General features: G+C 35.5%; 1 long non-coding RNA gene across 1 annotated transcript; it reads right to left on the bottom strand.

Moving 5' to 3' along the window:
- Positions 1-1,145: 1,145 nt before the first annotated feature.
- On the bottom strand, positions 1,146-3,680 carry LOC130456320 (uncharacterized). The gene is made up of 2 exons (XR_008914990.1): positions 3,292-3,680; positions 1,146-1,670 (listed from the first exon to the last, which is right to left on the bottom strand). It is a non-coding gene; the product is annotated as an uncharacterized LOC130456320 (long non-coding RNA).
- Between the last annotated feature and the right edge of the window lie 6,183 nt (positions 3,681-9,863).

The following is a 9,863-nucleotide window of genomic DNA, read 5'->3' on the forward strand; positions in this document are numbered from 1 at the left end:
TTGGCTCTGGGAGGGGGAAAGGAAGAGGAGAGGGAAAGAAAGTGAATCATGCAAATATGGAAAAATATTTAAAAATTTTTAAATTAAAAATTCATTTTAAAAAGGAACATTTAAGCAAGATGTGTCCTGAGATTAGAACTGGCATATGATTGTCAAGCTAGCCTGTCTTTTGGAAGATTCATGGTGCCTGTTGAAAGAATACAGGAATACATGAGCAGCTAAGACTAGGGGGCAGCTTATAATGACTAGGCTATGATGACCTTATGTTTTAGCCTCCCATTTCTGGTTATTTTCTCTGACTCTGACATCTAAACCTCTGGGAAATCTCTGGCAATCTCCAGAGAAATGATGGATTGTAGGGAAAAAAAAATAAGACACATATTTACAAGCATGACCAATGTGTTGATTTTTTAAATTTTGCTTTACCAGTTTTACAAAGAAAAGTTCTTTGGGTGGCATGTGGAAGAAGTTTTTGGAAAGTGTCAATGATGTTAGAGGATGTGCATTCAAGTCTCAACTTTGCCACTTACTATCTATGTAGCCTTGGACAAATCACCTAATTTATGTAGGCCTCAGTTTCCTCATCTGTAAAATAAAGCTGGACTAGAGAACTACTGAGGACCCTTCAAGCTCTAAATCTATGAAATGACAGAGAAAATCATTAATAAAATATTTTAAAAGAAAAGAAAGGCAAAAAAGACATCTCTAAGACTTGGTGTAGATTATTGTATGCTACTTACTACTGGGAAGAGATCAGGGAACTCTGGGAGAGTTATGATGCTGTGAAATCAAAGTACTTTGAAGAGAATGGACATGTATAGATACTCTCAAATTGGTTTTGATATGCTAACCAAATGACTAGGTTAAGTCTTCTAAAATAGCTGTATAATCACAATTGACAATACTTTCAAGAAGCACTAATGACCACAACCTCAGCTTCATTTTCTCTTTGTTCTCTCTTAGTTGGACTCCTTTTATAATGACAGGAAAGTCAAAGCAGTAATAAAAGAGAGGTTGGACCCTCTCCCTTCTGAAGCCAACACTGGGACAGGTATTATTATTTTTGCTTCTGTGTATAATTTCCATTTTAGGTAAAAAGGTTGGAATCTCCAACTTTGTGAGTTTCAAAAGGTTAAGAGAGCGAATGTTCCTACATACTAGAGATTCTTTAATCATGCATGCATCCGTACATACAAAAAATATATAGTTCTTATTTGTCCTTTGCTTACAAGACCAATGATATCACAAATGGTTTATAAGTTGCTCCTGAGTTGGATTTCAGTGAAGCATAGTTGTACAAAGTTGTCAGCTTTGCTTTCTGTTCCAGAGTCATCAAAGTCCAGGGGCAAGACAAAAGTCAAGATGACTGGCAGTGGCTTGGGATGAAGTGGATGACCTTGACTTCTTTGACATCTGACTAAGCTCCAAATGCTTCAACGGTGCCTGGTTCAGCTGCTTCCATGGTCACTGGAACAAACTGTCCTCATCTGACCATTCCACCGAAGGAAGTCTTTGCATGCTTGGGGGTAGACATCCCTTTACCCCACCAACAGGATTATGGCCTGTAAGTTACTCTTAACTTGATTTAAACTATATGCTGAGATGGTTTCCTGTCTATGGATGCTACAGCTTCTTAGAGCCACAGGTGAGAGATGGGTAGCAGGTGGACACTGAAAGAAGACAAGCAAAGGTGGATAATGTATTTTAATTTAAAATCTAAGAATTTTTGAATTTTTTTTGTTTGAGATTGTGTTTTTATAAAAATCCAAGACTTTTGTTTAAGATTTTACTGTTATAAAAAATTTCAAAGATTTTTATTTTGTTCGAGAAAAGATCTTCAAGAAAGAAGCTTGAAACTTTTATATCCAGAGAATGAACTGTTGCAGAAAGATGCCAAAAACCTACACTTCATCAAGAAGATCAAGAATGAACTTTGGATGTGATTGATTGGACTGAACTTTTGATTGAACATTTATTGTAACATTTATGCCAAAAGGGACTGCCCCTAATTTGGCTTTCTGTCAATGCGCCTAGCAAACATTGGTTTTGCTTTCTTTTCTTTTCTATTTCCTCTCTCACTATTCTAATTTCTCCTAGAAAATTGAATATTGTGTATATCTTTAGTTAGAAGTGAATTTAGAACTACAAAATGATTATGTTAAATGATCAATGGGGAGACTAGTCTCCCAATGATCATCAGGGGGGATTGTAAACCTCAAATTTCCTTAGACTTATAAATGTTGGAAATTTCACCATTGGGATATTTCATACTTGGAAAATTTCTTACTGATAGTCTATTGGAATGGGAACCCCATTGGCATGGGAGGTTCCTTCTCTTCCCTTCTTAAGATTACTTTAGGACAGAAACCCTTTGCTGAACAATGGAAAGGACTTTGACCTATGCTTAAGCATAGAACAGGAATTTCTTTGAGTCTTGATTGATTTTAGAATTGATACAATGGAGATACTCCACCCTATTCAGTCCTAATAGGATTGAGTAAGGGCTGCAGCCTAGATCAAAATTTAATTATTCCAATCTCTACCATACTCAAGTTAACAGGATTTAGAAAGGGCTGTAGCAAAGGAGTAAAGATTTAATCATTTGAAAAATATGACCTTCAACAGACATGTGCAAAAGCCAGAAACCTCTGGGCGGTCCTGGGTTAAGCGAGAGCCTCCATTGACAGGGAAATTGATGAAGAGTGATTGGTAGATGTGAGGATTGAGGGGAGGCAACTTGGATGGTTTCCTTAAAGATAGGAGGGTCTGGAGACTGGAGGTGGTTGAGGTTTTGGTCGGTGTGGTTCCTGGGCTCTGAGGAAGCTTGCTCTGAAGGAAGCTGAAGGTGGGGGCCTCTGAGACTGTTTCTCCATTTTGGTCACGTGAGTAATAGGGACTGATCTCTTTTCTTTGCCCCAGCTATCTAAGGGCTTGGGCCTTTTGGCCCAGCCTAAACAGAAGGGGTATTTAAGCCCTATTCCCTTCTCTCCCTTTTTCTCTCTCTCTATCTCTAATTCTTTTCTTACTCCTATTGTAAATAAACTCCAAAAAAGGCTGACGGCTGACTTGAGTTTTTCATTTAGGAATTACATAGCTGATTCCTTGGCGACCTTAAATTAATATATATCAGTCTTTTAAAGTGATTCCCTTGTTACAATAAGCAGCCCTGAAAAGGGCTTGTCCTTCCTAAACACTCTAATCCTCTACATAATGTAGCTTATATACAGTCAGACCAGACCAAACCATTGCCTCTTAAACTCTGCTTGAATAACATTTCCTAATTGCCCTTACCATCTTTTCTTGATTTTTCTCTAACTGCCTCTCCTTTTGCTGAATCACTGGCAATCCGTAGTGTGTAGGAAGAAAAGGTCTTTCCAGGTTTCTTTTGTGGCTCTGATTTTCTGCAAAGGCATTCACTGAGGCTTTAAGAAAGAGAAACAGGATGTTATATTTATTCAGTTTTTAAATACAATGTAGAAGTAATAAGTTTTAAACATGATACCACAAGCATCTCTTGCTAAAGTGACAAATGGGAAATAAAGTCAGCAACTCTGGGTAGAAGTGAAATTCAAGAATCTCAGAAAGTATCTTAGAGGATGGCGATCTAACCTCTCCCTTTATGAGTCTCAAAAGAAATATTGAGTCTTGGAAATATTTGAATATAAAAGCTTATTATTTCCAATGCTGAAGGTCTCAAGGACCAACTTTTCAAAACCCATCAGAAGATGATAGATAGATAGATAGATAGATAGATAGATAGATAGATAGATAGATAGATAGATAGATAGATAGATAATACTACCCTCAATCACAGTGATTGGACTCTGAGGCTTTTAAATATGCTACATCAAGCAATACTTTACTATGAGTTGAAACTGTCAAATTTTCTTATGCAACAAAAGGAAATTAAATCAAAGAGGAAAGAAGAAATTTCATTTTGTCTGCTACATATGAATTTGTTTGAGTTTGATGCTGAAAATGTTCCAGAAGAATAGTGCAGGTTATAGAAAGTAAAAAATACATGAAATAAAAGATTAACATTGACTCATTTATTAGAATAAGATGAAGTCCTAGAGATTATATAGTCCTTAAGGTCTAGAGACAAAGAGACAGAGCTGGAAAGAAACCCATTCCTTCATGAATCCAAGGCCAGAACTGTTTCCACGATATTGTGTTAAAGTACAAGGCATTTTTCCTGGAATAAAATATTTATTGATTTTGAGCTAAATACAAGGGCTTTGCCATCAGAAAAGGAATTAAAAATAAAACTTCCCAAGGGCATTGACTCCTTTTCTAAACCAGCACTAACAATAACAGATAGGCGATATCAATAAGGTAAGGAGGCATCAAATTTTTAAAAAATCTGGTGTATATATCCACAAATGCTTGTGTGTCACCTTTTTTTCAGTAGTGGTTCTTAGAAAGTTGCTTTTGTAATGTCTCTGAACAACAATTCTAATTGCTGGCATTTATACATTACTTTAGGGTTTGTAATGTATACTAGAAATTATATCTCATTTTATCCTCACAACAGTTAGGTTAGTTAATCTAAACATTAATTATCATTCCCATTCTTCAGAAGAAGAAACTGAAGCAGATCAGTGAGGTGACTTATCCAGGTTCTGAGGGTTGTTCTGAGTTTAGATTTGTTCTCAGATCTTCTTTACTCTAGGTATATTCTACTCAACAGCTTCGACAGGCCGGCTAAACGAACCACTGGTGGACTAGGGCTTTGCTCACCCAGCATGTGAAGACTGCTTCAGCTGAACAGACAGAAGAAACCAATAAGAAGGTTCAACGGCTGAGAGGGCGATGCAGCAAGGCACTGTGGAGTGCTTAGGGTGTGTTGGAGCACAAAAGACAACACGACCATCCAATGCAGCTGAGGAAGTCTCCAGATGTAACGACTTTTCATGCCATCGGACCCAGGCTTCCAATGCTGAGAGAGTGGGACTGTCTCTGTGCATCGACTTTTCCACTTAAATCTTTATGCACAAGTGTCTTTGTGCACAAAAACGCACAAAGACAATCATCATCCTCGGTTACCGAGAGACTACTACTACTATTCTACTCATTGTGCCGCCAAGCTCTTTCTGGCTATAAAATTCTAAAATTTATATATAGCTGGCAACAGAATGCTTTAGGAGATGTGTTCTCTCACAGCTCCAAATTAGGTGATTTTTCAAAACGTTCCCCTTTTGAAAATACTATGGATCAAACAATAAAATATACCTTTTGCCTGGCAAATAAAACTAGTAAGTGCACAATTTATTTTGTACTTCCTTTCTGTATTTATGGCATGACTTTATATTTGTGTATTCAACTAACAATGTAGCAAATATTTGGTATGTTCACACTACATGTAGATTAGTGACAAGGTTTGTATCCCAAAGAGATTTTTTTTTAAATGGGAAAGAACCTGTTTGTACAAAAATATTTATAGCTGCGCTTTTTGTAGTAGTAAAAAAATTGGAAAATGAGGGGTTGTTCCTCCATTGGGGAATGACTGAACAAATTGTGGTATATGATTGTGATGGAATATTATTGTGCTATAAGGAATGACAAACTGCTTGATTTCTATATGAACTGGGAAGACTCCATGAAATGATGCAAAGTGAAATGAGCAGAACCAAGAGACCATTATACACAGTGACTGAAATATTGTGGGATGGCCAAATGTAATCAACTTTGGTACTTAAAATAATGCAATGATCCAGGACAATTCTGAGAGATTTATGAGAAAGAATGATATCCACATCCAGAGAAAGAACTGTGGGAGTAGAAATCCAGAATAAAGCATGATTTGTCATTTGTTTATTTGGGTATATGATTTGGGGTTAGGGTTTTAAAGATTACTCTCTTACAAAAATGAATAATATGGAAATAGATTTTGAGTGATAATATATGTATAACCCAGTGGAATAGCTTGTCAGCTCTGGTAGGAGGAAGGGAAGAGGGGGAAGGAGACAACAAGAACCATGTAACCACGTAAAAATTAAAAATAAATAAATAAATGTAGGTTAGTGTACTAGGATAGATACAAAGATAAAAACAAAGATAGTCCTTGCTATTAAGAGATTACAGTCTAATATAGAAGATGTAACACATGCACATAAATATATTAGAATGTTATAGGGACAAAGGATTCCTAATTCTTAGTACCAACCTTGCACATGTCTTAACTAAAGGTTTTTTTGACTAGAGATGGGATAATGTATATTAAATGCTTTCGGATGTATATGAGGAAAGAACATTTTAGGCTGAAGACAAGAGTACAGGAGAAGACAGAGATTATGAAAGATTTCATAAAAGAGTAAGTTCAGTGGATAGAAAGCCAGGCCTAAAGATGAGAGGTCTGGGTTAAAGTCTGTCCAAAGACATTTCCTAGCTGTGTGACCCTGGGCAAGTCAATTAACTCCAATTGTCTAGCCTTTACAGTTCTGCTTTGGGACAGAATCTCAGTATCAATATTAAGATAGAAGGTAAAGGTTTAAAAAAAAGAAAAAAATTCACAAAAGAGGTATTTTCTTGAACTAAACCTTCTATTTTTATTTTTACAAGCATTTACTATCACTGTCTCCCAGTATCCCCTCATTGAATACTTTTTTTTAATGAAAAAGAAAATCTCATTACAAATATACATAATCCAGCAAAACAGATTCAGCTTTGGCCATATCCAAAAATACACATCTCATTCTACAATTTCAGTCCATCTCCTCTCCAGCAAGAAGTAGGTGGCCTGTTTTATATTCAGTCTTCTAGACTCATGGTTTATCATTACATTGCTTAGAGTTCTGAAGCATTTCAGATTTTGTTTCTTTATCTGTTGTCATCATGTAAATAGTTCTAGTTCTGCTCACTTTGTACTAGTTCTTAGATGTCTTTCCAGTTTCTTCTGAAATTGTACAATTATTTCTTATGAGACAATAATATTCATTACATTTATAGGCCACAATCTCCATAGTTATTCCCCAATAAGTGAACACCCCTTCATTTCCATTTGGGGGTTATTAATTATGAAAGGAGCAGCTATAAATGTTTTGTACATATAGGCCTTTTGGTTCTTTTGTGATAAGAGCCTAGAAGTGGTATAACTATGTCAAAGGGTATGCATAATTTGGTAACTTTGAGGGGGGGGCATAGTTCCAAAATGCTTTTTCAAAACAGTTGGACCAATTCACAACTATCTTTTTCCTCTTTTATCGTCTTTGTCCTTCTGACAGGTGTGAAGAAGAACCTCGAAGTTGCTTTAATTTTACATTCTTCAATGTTGTGTTTTGTATTAAAGCTCTCTGAACTGATATCTGATCCTGTAATCAGTCAGTCAGTCAATCAACAATATTTATTGGGTGCTTACAATGTTCCAGGAACTATTCTCAGCATTGGGGATTACAAAAAAAAAATTAAAAAAGGCAAAAACATAATCTTGTCTTCAAAGAGCTCACATTCTAGATTGTTAGGTCCATGGGGTCAAGGATTATTATTTCTCAACTTTTTCTTTCTTCTATTGCTTACCATTGTATTCTGAATACAGTGAGTACTTAATAACATTTTTCAAATTGAATTAAGTTGATTTGTGCATAGCCTGAGTTTAAGTCGAGAAAAAGTAAGAAAATAATCGCAATCTTCTTGTTTCAAGGTCTGGATGTCATCTACAATAGAAAATACTTGGATCATTGAAATACATTTTTTTCTAGAAATTTTCATTTTAAGCCAAATAACACTTTCAGAATCTTTGAGTAATTTCTTTCTTCTTTTTTTCCACCAGAAGAATCATGATTAAAAACAAGCAAGTTGGCATTATGCAAATTTTTTTTTTTAAAAAACAGGATGTCTAGAGTACAAGTAAAACACTTTCACAATGACTGGAACAGTCAATTATATGCACAAAACTTGCACTTTTTTTTAAAAAAGGATTTAATAACCAAAAAGTTCTAAATTGCATTTGAATATCCTTGAATGGAAAAATGATGAGATAGAGACAGAGGAGGCAAAAGGGAGATTTTGTTATCTTTTGTTTTGTTTGAAATTGTTTATTTTTCAGCTGTGTTCAACTCTTAGTGACTCTGTGGACTTTTTGGGTCCTTGGGTTTTCTTGGCAAAGATACTGAAATGTTTTGCCATTCCCTCCTCCAGTGTTTTCTCTGTTTTCTCCAGGCCAACAGGGATTAAGTGACTTGCCTAGGGGTCAGACAACTAGTAAATGTCTGAATCAGAATTTGAACTCAGGTCTTCCCTACTCCGGGCCTAGCACTCTATCCACTGAGTCATTTAGTACTCTGATCCTATTAGTATATGAAGTTCAATTACCCTTAAATAGAACAAAGGAGAACAATAAATATGAAAGGAACAAGAAGTACATCTTTATCTTAAGATACAGATCAGAATCTCTGAGGAAGTTTGTAGAAGTCACTCTTTATACAAGAGTTTAGAGGTCAATTCTTGCCTTGCCTAGGCTTGAACAGAGTCTCAGCCATATGTTAGTGCTTCACTAGGATAAGTCAACTGGAAAAAATCCTCAGTAGCATGTAAGAACCTAATGATATGACCTATACCTGGCGTGTCCATAAAATGATATAAAAGTCTATTTTTTTTTTAATTTATAGGAGCTCTTTTTGTGGTGGCAGAGAATTGGAAATTGAGGAGATGTCCATCATTTGGGGAATAGCTGAACAAATTGTAGTATATGTTAGTGATGGAATACTATTGGGCATAAGAAATGATAAACAAGCTACTTTCAGAAAAAGCTGGAAAGATCTACATGAACTGATGCAGAGCAAAATAAGCAGAACTGGGAAAACGCTGTACACAGTCAGCAATATTGTGCAACGATCAATTGTGAAAGACTTATCTTCTCTCAGCAATAAAATGATCTGGAACAATTCTAAAGGACTTATGAAAAAGAATGCTCTCTACCTGCAGAAGAAGAATTGTTGGAGTCAGACACAAACCAAAGCAGACTATCTTTCACATTGGTTTATTTATAGTTTTATTTGAGGGGGTTGGTTTTATGTGAGTATTCTCTTACAACAGTGACCAATATGTAAGTGTGTTTTGCATGATAATTCAAATATAACCCAGATCAAATTGCTTACCATGGGAGGGGGGAGAGAGAGACAATTTGGATTTTATAAGTTCAGAAATTATATGTTGAAAATTGTTATTATATGTAATTGGGAAGATAAAACATCTTTGATTTTTTAAATATTTTCATGTATGTCTTATAGAAATTGTAATTCTCCTGTACTTACTGAGTTGGACATGTTCCTTTATCCTAAGGTAGAATTTTTGAATGACTATATTTCCAATGTGTTGTTGGACAAATTTCATTAATAGGCTACAATTTAAAGCACATTGGTGACAATAAAAAGCAATGGTTCTTTTTCCCTTACTCGGGTTCCAAAGATGATATGATTAAACTGAAACTAGATTATGATAGTGGTCTGATTTACAAGGTGGAAAATCTAGCCAGTTTTAGGAATTTAGGATCTGTGAGGAATATTTGAGAATTTTTTCGTCCATGTTAGAGGAAAAAAATATTCTTGAGCATATAGTTCATGCTTATATGGAACTTAAAAACCAACAAAAGATTCTTTCCTTACATCAATTCTGAGAGATAATACATCTAAAATTATTCCTATTTTATATGTGAGCTATATATGGGAAGGTTGGTCTCCACTTGTAATATTTAGGGTGCAGATTTCTCTTTACAGGGGACAACTAGATGGCACAATGGATAGAGTGCCAGTCCTGGAGTCATGAAGACTTCTCTTCACAAGTTCAGGTCTAGCTTTGGACACTTACTTAGCTTTATGATCCTGGACAAGTCACTTAACCCTGTTTGCCTCAATTTAGCTATAAAA

Source organism: Monodelphis domestica, chromosome 1 (genome assembly GCF_027887165.1).
Source record: "Monodelphis domestica isolate mMonDom1 chromosome 1, mMonDom1.pri, whole genome shotgun sequence".
In the NCBI taxonomy this organism is placed as follows: Eukaryota; Metazoa; Chordata; class Mammalia; order Didelphimorphia; family Didelphidae; genus Monodelphis; species Monodelphis domestica.